Source organism: Petaurus breviceps, unplaced genomic scaffold (genome assembly GCF_028583685.1).
Source record: "Petaurus breviceps papuanus isolate PSGF00001 unplaced genomic scaffold, PetGlider_PUasm1.0 218, whole genome shotgun sequence".
NCBI lineage: Eukaryota > Metazoa > Chordata > Mammalia > Diprotodontia > Petauridae > Petaurus > Petaurus breviceps.
This window is the reverse complement of record NW_027185872.1, coordinates 11,342,127-11,351,181: the sequence shown is the minus strand read 5'-3', so window position 1 is coordinate 11,351,181 and position 9,055 is coordinate 11,342,127. Positions and strand designations below refer to the sequence as shown.

General features: G+C 46.8%; 1 long non-coding RNA gene across 1 annotated transcript; it reads left to right on the top strand.

Moving 5' to 3' along the window:
- Nucleotides 1–4,812: 4,812 nt before the first annotated feature.
- LOC138165978 (uncharacterized) lies at nucleotides 4,813–7,703 on the top strand. Its single transcript, XR_011169510.1, has 3 exons — nucleotides 4,813–5,778; nucleotides 5,970–6,077; nucleotides 7,331–7,703. It is a non-coding gene; the product is annotated as an uncharacterized lncRNA (long non-coding RNA).
- Nucleotides 7,704–9,055: the final 1,352 nt, after the last annotated feature.

Sequence of the window (9,055 nt, the reverse complement as noted above, 5' to 3'; positions counted from 1 at the left end):
TCTCAGGTCAGAGGGCCTCTCACTTCCCTTTTCCATTTCAGAGCCACACTCCCCACCCATCGGGCTCATCATGGGGGGCATTGCTGCCGGACTCCTCATCGCTGTCATTGCTGGAGTTGGGGTCTGGAGAAAGAAGAATTCAGGTGGGCAGGCCTGGGAGGGTCCTCAGAGCAGGCATCAGGGAGATCCAGGCCTCCCCTGACCCCCAGCTTGTCTCTCTGTCCCCAAGTTCTCTCCCTCCCATCTAGGGGACCATCAGATGGCCCCAAGGCTCTAGATGAACAATTCCCTAACTGGAAACTATTTCTCTGAGGGTGCCTGGCAGGGGTGTGACAAGCTGGCTGAAGGGGGAATCTGCTTCAGACTTAGATCAGAGATGAATATGGGGGTTTCTGCCCCAGGGCCTGGTGTCCCCCCAGCTGGGGGCTGTAGCCCAGCCTTGGGAGCCCCTGGAGGCAGGCCTGGCAGGGGAAAGGGCCCCTTTGGGGGCCTCTTTTCTCTCTTCCCCTTGGATCTACAGGCTGGACTGGAGTGGGGGAGGGGGTGCAGTCCCAGTGATTTGTTCTGTCTCAAAGACAAGCCAGTGAAATTCTGAGACCTTAGTGTGGTCTCCTCTTCTGGATTCCTCACTGGTGGTTTTTTTTTTCCTTTTTCCAGGTGGAAAAGGATGGGCCTATGTTCCAGCTGCAGGTAAGTGAAGGGTAGACATGGAGGGTAGAAGGATGGGGCTAGGCCATGGTGTCTCTGGGCCCTGAGCAGTGAGAAGGCAGAGGAGAGGCTTAGCCCAGAAGCCTTACCTTGGTGTCCCCTTCCCTTCCCACACCCTGGTTCTGGGATGTGTGTCCCTGACTGGGTTGTTTCCCTCCTTTGTCTCCAGGCAATGATAGTGCCCAGGGGTCAGACGTCTCTCTTACAGCCACAGGTGAGACTCTTGGGCCTGAAAACAGAGAGGGATTGAAATAAAGGGGGCCAAGCAAAGAAGAGGGTGGGTGGGAGGTTGGGCTGAGGGTTGGCTGGTGGTGAGGCAGGGCCTTCAGAATGATGAGAGGCTAGAGGCTAAGGGGATCCTTGAGAGAATTGCCTGGCACGGACCTGAGAAAGAAAAGCAGTCTGCAGTCCCTGTATTGTTCCTGTGACCTCTGGCTTCTCTCCCCAGCACTGGCCCCTGGGATCCTCACTGCACTCCACTGGCCCAAGCCCAGGGCAGCATCCTCAGGGCCCTTACCCTGTTCTCTAAGGCCTCCCTCCCTGAATGTTCTGGGGTCTTCAGCTTTTCTCCAGTCTCAGCAGAGCACTCTTCAGGTGGGGGGTTTGGGGCATCAGGATGCCAAAGTATAGATGTTCTGACCATGTGAAGAGGAAAATAAAAGCAAGTTTGGAAGCATCTTAACATCTTTTGATTTGCTCTGCTGAGTCTGTGAGTGCAGGTGGGACCTGAGCCTAGAGGGGAAGGAGCCTGGGGGAGGCCAGTGTATTGTACAACATGAGGAGGCAGACATTTACCTTTGATTTGTACTGCTCGGGGGCACTTGAGGGCAGGGTCTGTTGGGACCTGTTCCAGGGTCTCAGAGCCCAGGCTGCCTCCTGGGACTGGAGCTGTGCCCAGCCAGGCTGCTGGGGGCCGAGCCCATAGGCCACCCTCAGCACTAACCTTCAGAGAGTTCCAATTCTCTGTTTTGTGGTCATTCTCTTCCCCGCTTGTGTGTGTCTCCCTGCTTCTCTTTCATTACAGGGGCCTCCCTGAGGGTTCCTGTGCTCTCTACTCAGGGCTCAGTCAGGGCCCTGGGGCTCCAAATGTTAGTGACAGCCACTGCAATGAGTGATTGCTTTGTCCCCCCTTTAGGCTGCCCCAGAGCTGGGGGCTCAACTTCCCTCTGAAGAAGGGAAAAGTTAGAACCCTAACCGTAACCTTTTGGAATTAATGAAGGGGAAATATCTGGTCTCTAAATAGAGAGAAGCACCTGCCCCTTCCTGCCTCCCTGGAGTCCCATGGTTAGGGCCAGCTGATGGCTCTCTACTTTTGGCTTCCTCCTTCCTCCCACTCTCCTTTCCCCTTTGGAATGATCCAGGCTGCCTGGAACACCTGCCTTTCCCTCTTTTGTTCTGTGCTAGTGTTTCTTTCCAGAAAAGAGGAATGTTTGGGTTTTTTTTTAATGCTTTATTAACTTCTGATTTACATCATTCGTTTCCACCAGATTTTGAGTTACAAATTTTTTCCCCGTTTTTCCCCGACCACCGCCCCAAAATAGCAGTCCCACAGGATATCCCCTCCTCCAGTCTGCTCTCTCCCATACCACTTTCGACTTTTCCAATGGATCTCTATTCCTCAGTGCCTGTATATTTTATTTCCCAATTACATGTAAAATAGTATTAATAATAGTGTATATATATATACACACACATATACATATATATGTATATATACACATATATGTATATATACATATATTTGAATGTTTGATTTTAAAACTTTGAATTCCAGATTCATTCCCTTCCTTCCTTGTCCCCCACTCTTACTGGGAAGATAAGCAGTTCCATATGGGTTGTACATGCAAAACAGTAACATAGTAGATGTATTGTAAAAGACTGACTATATTTCCCTCCCTCCTATCCCACATGCCACTTGTTCTGTTCTCTACTTTGACCCCGTCCCTTTTCAAAAGTGGGTCCTTCCAACTTCCCTACCCCCCAGCCTGCCCTCCCTTCCATGATCCCCCTTCTCATCCCCTTCCCCCCTACTTGCCTGGAGGGTGAGATTCCCTCCTCAAGCTAAATTCAATGGGAATAAGGTTGACCCATTCCCTTTTGCCTTCCTACTCTTCCCCTCCATTGTAACCATTTTCCCTTGCCTCTTCTGTATGAGATAGTTTACCCCCAATCAATCTCTCCCCATCTCCTCTCATTATAGCCCTCTCTCACCTCTTAATTTCACCTTTTAAGTATCATTCCTTCCTGTTAAGTTGATCCTGTGCCCTCTATCTATGTATACCTGTAAACATATATACACATCCAAATATGTATTCATATGCCCATATACCTATATATATACATATATATATATATATATATATATATATTCCCTTCAACTACTGAGAAAAGTTTCATAAGTTACAATTATTTTTTTTCCATGTAGGAATGTGTATATAGTTCAACTTTGATAAGTTCCTTATGATTTCTTTTCCCTGTTTACCTTCTCTTGCTTCTTGTATCTGAATGTCAAATTTTCTATTCAACTCTGGTTTTTTCATCAAGAATGCTTGAAAGTCCTCTATTCTGCTGAATGACCATATTTTCCCCTGAAACATGATACTCAGTTTTGCTGGGTAGGTGACTCTTGGTTTTAATCCCAGCCCCTTTGACCTCTGGAATATCATATCCCAAGCCCTTCGATCCCTCAGTATAGAAGCTGCCAGATCCTGGGTTATCCTGATTGTGTTTCTACAGTATTCAAATTGTTTCTTCCTGGCTGCTTGTAATATTCTCTCCTTAATCTGGGAATTCCGGAACCTGGCTATAATATTCCTAGGAGTTTTCTTTTGGGGATCTTTTTTCAGGAGATGATCAGTGGATTCTTTCAACCTCTATTTTGCCCTCTGGTACTAAAACATCAGGGCAGTTTTCTTTGAGAACTTCCTGGAGGATTATTTCTAGGTTCTTACTTTGATCATGGCTTTCAGGTAGTCCAATAAATTTTAAATTATCTCTCCTGGATCTATTTTCCGGGTCAGTGGGTTTTCCCATGAGATATTTCACATTGCCTTCTATTCTTTCATTTGTTTGGATCTGTTTAACAGCATCTTGATTTCTCATAAAGTCATTAGCTTCCATTTGCTCCAATCTAATTCTGAAGGAATGATTCTCCTCAGTGAGCTTTTGAGATTCTTTTTCCATCTGGTAAATTCGGCTTTTTAAGGCATTCTTCTCCTCATTGCCTTTTTGAGCCTCTTTTCCCATATGAGTCAGTCTGTTTTTTAAGGTATTATTTTCCTCAATCAGGCTGTTGACTCTCATTTCATAATTTTCTCGCATTGTTCTCATTTCTCTTACCAATTTTTCCTCCACTTCTCTTACCTGCTTCTTAAGGTCCTCTATGGCCTTGTAACCAGCTGGTATTTTCCTTTGAAGCTTTTGTTACAGGAGTTCTGACTTCACTGTCTTCCTCCTGTTCCATGCTTTGCCCCTTTTTGTCCCCAAAATAGTAGTGTAATGTTGGAATCTTCTGTCGGCTTTGTTTCCTTTGCCTGGTCATGTCGCCCCTCAGTCACTTGACCCCTGGGCATTTTGCCACAGTAGGACTCTGCCACCAGTCAGGGGAGCTTTCGTCCCAAACGCTGGGTTTTTTCAGCTGCCGGAGGTATTAGATGGGTGCCCTCTCTGAGGTCTCCACACGCTCTGGCAAGCTGGACACACACCCCAGGACCTCCACCCTAGACTGCAATCCAGATCCAAGCAGGTTAAAGCAAGAGCAATTACCCCTCAGACTGGTGCTTGGTCCCCCTACACTCTGCAGGCCAGGAGCTGAAGCTGCCACGTGAGTATCTCAGTGGCTTCTCACCCCGGGGGCAAAATCCATGCTCTCCCACTTACTGGGTTCCAAAGTCCAGACTGCACTGACCTCTCACTTTGTCCTTCGCATCTATGTGTTGATAAATCTGGAAATGGCCACAACTGCTGCTGATCTGGAGTCCCTCTGGCCATAGGCTGTTCAGGCCCGGCCTGGTGTGGCTGGGCTCGGCTCCCAGAGCACTGCACTGGCTGATTCCTGCCGGCCTGCCAGTCTATCCTCAGTGGGAGGTTAGCTTCTCTGTGTCATTTTGTGGGTTCTGCAGCTCCAAGGTTTGTTTAGAGTCCCGTTTTTACATGGATTGGGGAAGGTGGAAGCCTGAGCCGAGGGGAGGTCGTGTTTCTACTCTGCCATCTTGGCTCTGCCCCCCAAAAGAGGAATGTTTTAACCTTTTGTATTTCTCTCCCACTTTATATTCACTATCTTAGCTTAGCATAAGATAATTTTTTTCCTCATCCGAATCCATCCAAGTTTTGCTCCCTTGTTCTACAATCCCTGTGTATGGGACTTTCCCATTACAATTACTAACTGATCTAAGGAAGGCAGTCGCAGAGACTGAGGCCCTCCTCTCTCCTGGCTGATAATGTGATAATTAAGAGAAAACACTAACTGCAGTTATGTCTGGTAAGATCCTGTGACACACTGGGTATTTGTTGCTCACTGAGTAGCTGTGAGTTTTTCCAATAGAAGGTTGGAAGCCTCTCTGTCAGCCTCTGTTCATCTCCCAGGAAAGACCAGGGATTTTGTGCTAATAAGTGGGTGAAGCTTCCCTGGGGTGTAAGCTATCTTCTACCATGACCAGCCATGATTTGGGGACCCCAAGGTTAGCACAGGGAAAGAGCTTCGAGGGGATGGAACCATCTTCCTCTGAGCCCAGAAACTTCCTCTTGCCTTGGTGGAGGTTTGTACAGGGAGGCCTTGTCTTCTCTCTTCTCCCCAGACTTCCTGGCCCCCAGTGGCTTACAAGAAGCAGCCCCAAAATGCTGCTTTGATATCTCTGATGAATAATCAGTTCACTGAAATGTGAAACATCTCGTAAGACTGGAGTTGCTTTTCTGGCCTTGATCTCCAAACTCTGTGGCCCCCAGAGTCCAGCTTTCCCAATCCCCTCTTACAGGTGTCCAGATGCAGGGGGGCTGCTCCAGGGGCTGCACCTCAGAGGGACTGAGTGACCAACCCTTGTGGCCTCTGTTAGAGTGTGGATCCCAGGCAGGGTAGGTTTGACCAGAGGGGTCCAAAAGCTACCTGGCTGCCATGTGCTGGAATGCTTTGGAAGCAAATTAAAGAGTGGTTGGGAGATATTTAGCAAAGAAATAAAAATACAGTAAAGCAGATAACATTTCATTTTAAAACTATGTCAGTATGTGGCCTACAGTTCAGATTAGGGGCTCCCATTTCTATTTAGGGGCAGCCAAGCGATGCAGGGGATGGAGCACAGGGTCAGGAGGCAGGAAGACTCATCTTCCTGTGATCACATCCTGCCTCAGACACTTAATGAGCTGTGTGATCCTGGGTAAGTCACTTTGCCCTGCATGCCTCAGTTCCCTCATCTGTAAAATGAGATGGAGCAGGAAAGAGAAAACTGTTCCAGGATCTTTGCCAAGAAAACCACAAATGGGGTCACAAAGAGCTGGGTCCGACTGAACAACACATTTCTATTTGTGTTTGACATCCCTGGTTAGACAAGCTGACCTCTGAGGTCCCAGACAGCTCTCCTTCTGTGATGCTGATTCCTTCTATGTTCGTTCATATCGAGGAGTTCCCGGGCCTTTGTTACTCCGAGTTCAACACACATAGGACCATGGGAGAATGTTGAAACTGCTCATTGGGAACAATTGTTGGGTACCTTCCTTTTAGAGCCCCATACACCTGTGCTGGGTTGGGTCTGGCAAACAGAGGCCTTCCCATGCCCAACCTTAGCTTACCCTACAAGAACCTTGATTCTGCCTTCTTCCTTTCCTAAACGTCTCCCTGGAGCTCATAGGTTCAAAGCAGATCTGGTTTCTTATTAGCCTCAGTATCACTGACAATGCAAAAGTTATTCTCATTATACTGATGAAGAAACTAAGGCACAGAGTCTCAGTGAGGGGCTCAGAGCCACACACCCAGTGACAGCCAGAGTTAGGCCTGGCCTGGGGTCTCCCCTCCCCCAGAGGCCTCCCAAGCCCAACACTACCCACCCTGGCAGCAGCCCTGGGGGAAGCCTAGCCTGGACAAACCTGTGGAGGTCTGCCTCTGAAACCTGCCTCCTGTGTCTCCACTGAATCGCTTAAATGTGATGCCTCATTCTGCAGCTCTCCCTCTCCTGAGTGCCCTGTTATAGCCAGGATCTCCCCTGGAATCTGGAACCCTCTGACAAAGGCCTGGCAGGATGGGAGGGGAGAGGAGGTGTCCATGTGTCCCAGCCATGTGCTTCCAGCTCCTGGGTTTGCAGCCCCTAAGCCTCAATGCCTCATCTGAAAGCAACCCCCTCCCTCCCTGTCCCTGTCCAAAGTTAGGGGAATATTAAATCAGCAGATGACAGGCATCCACACAAGATGAAATTGGGGCTCAAGTGGTCAGTGGAGCCTCTGACAGAGTCAGGAAAACCTGAGTTCAAATACCACATCAGACATTTAATATCTTTGTCACCCTGAGCAGGTCACTTAACCTCTCCTGGGTGTGAAGGGCACATGAGATTGTATTTAGAAAGTGCTTTGCTTGTTATAGAAATGCGCTGCTGTTAATGCTTCCAAACTCTAATTCCCATGATTCTGCCAATTCCAGACAGCCATTCCACCATGGTGATACTCACCGAAATGATGACTTTCATCCCATCCCTTCAGAACCCTAACAATTACTCTCAGTGTGGAGCCATCAGTCACCTACCTCCTAAGTAGGAACCCTCCTTCCACCCAGTGGACATTCACGGTATTACAAGATTTAGAATGACTCCTCCCTTCTGAAAGAATGAATGTGAAGAGGGAAGGTGGGGGTGCAGGCCTCTGACAAACACCTGAAGCCTTCAGACGTCCTGGAGTGCTTGGGGACTTCACAGGATCATCATTCTAGGGTCTGAAGGGGCCTTGGAGGCCCTCTGGTACAGCTGCTTAGGACAGTGCCTGGCCCATAGCAGATTCAATAAATGTTGACCTGACTGACTCAATCCCCAAATCCATGCCTCTGATCTCTAGGACTTTTCCATGAAAGTAAAATCTTCTTGGTAATTACTAAAAACTTGATTATTCAGTAGAAAAATGATAGAAATGACAGATAACAAGTTGTTGAAAGAAGATTCTGGAAACAGAGGGCCCTTTGGCTGCTTTCTGAGTCACTGAGGAATAAATTGTACACATACAGAATGATAGTAACCAACACAGGGTCGTGATTAGATGCAGCTTATGATATCCAGGCCAGGTCAGCCATGGTCACCCTCTGAGGGCCCATACATGACATGGTCACCATGTTGAAGGAGCCATGGGAATTCAGAGAAGCTGGTCTGGGATATCCAAGGAAGGCTTCTCAGTGAGAAAGGGGCTTCAGCCTCAAAGTAGAAGTTACATTTATCTGCATCAAGGGCTCTTCACCTGAGGTACACTAATCCCTGAGAAAACTGATGAGTGTTTCAGGGGATCTGTGAACTTGGATGGGAAAAAACACATCTTTATTTCACCAAACTTCTAATTGAAATGTAATCATTCCTTAACTATTAAAATTTCAAAAGCCACAGTAGCATTCTGGGAAAGCATTTAAGCTTCATCAGATGACAAACAAGTTAAGATGCTCTGATCTAGGTCATACATGGGACAGCAATAGATGTGATCAGGAAACATGCCATTAGTAAATGTAGGTGGATTAAGTTTTGGTCAAGTTGACCATGCCAATATCACCACATTGGTCAAATCTTTTTAGATAAATGATATCAGCATTTAACACACAGAGGCATGAATCCTTTAGACCATAATAATATCTAGAACTAGACTTCTTTCCTTGTATCAGAACGATGAGGGAAATACAACTGTATGTTAGGTGCCCTTAGGCACTTTTCACATATCTGAGTGTGTGTATACATACACCCATATCTTTCTATGCATATATATGTATGATAGACAATAACTTCTAATCAATCCATTCATTCATAAAAGTTATGAAACTGCCTCTACTCTTTGACCCAGAAATACCACTACCAAGTCTATTTCCAAAGATGATTAGGGAAAAAGGAAAAGAACCTCTGTGTTCTAAAATGTTTCTAGCAGCTCTCTTTGGGTGACAAAGAACTAGAAATCATAGGGACACCCTTCAAGTAGGGAATGGCTGAATAAGGTTACATGATTATTATGAATACTACTGTGCTCTAAGAAATTATGTAAACATGGAAAGACTAGCAAGAAATAGTGAAGAGAGAAATGAGCAGAACAAAGAGAACATTGTGTACAATTACAGAAATACTGTTAAAGAACAACTTTGAATGACTAAGCAATTTTGACTACTATGAGAACCCCAATGAACTAC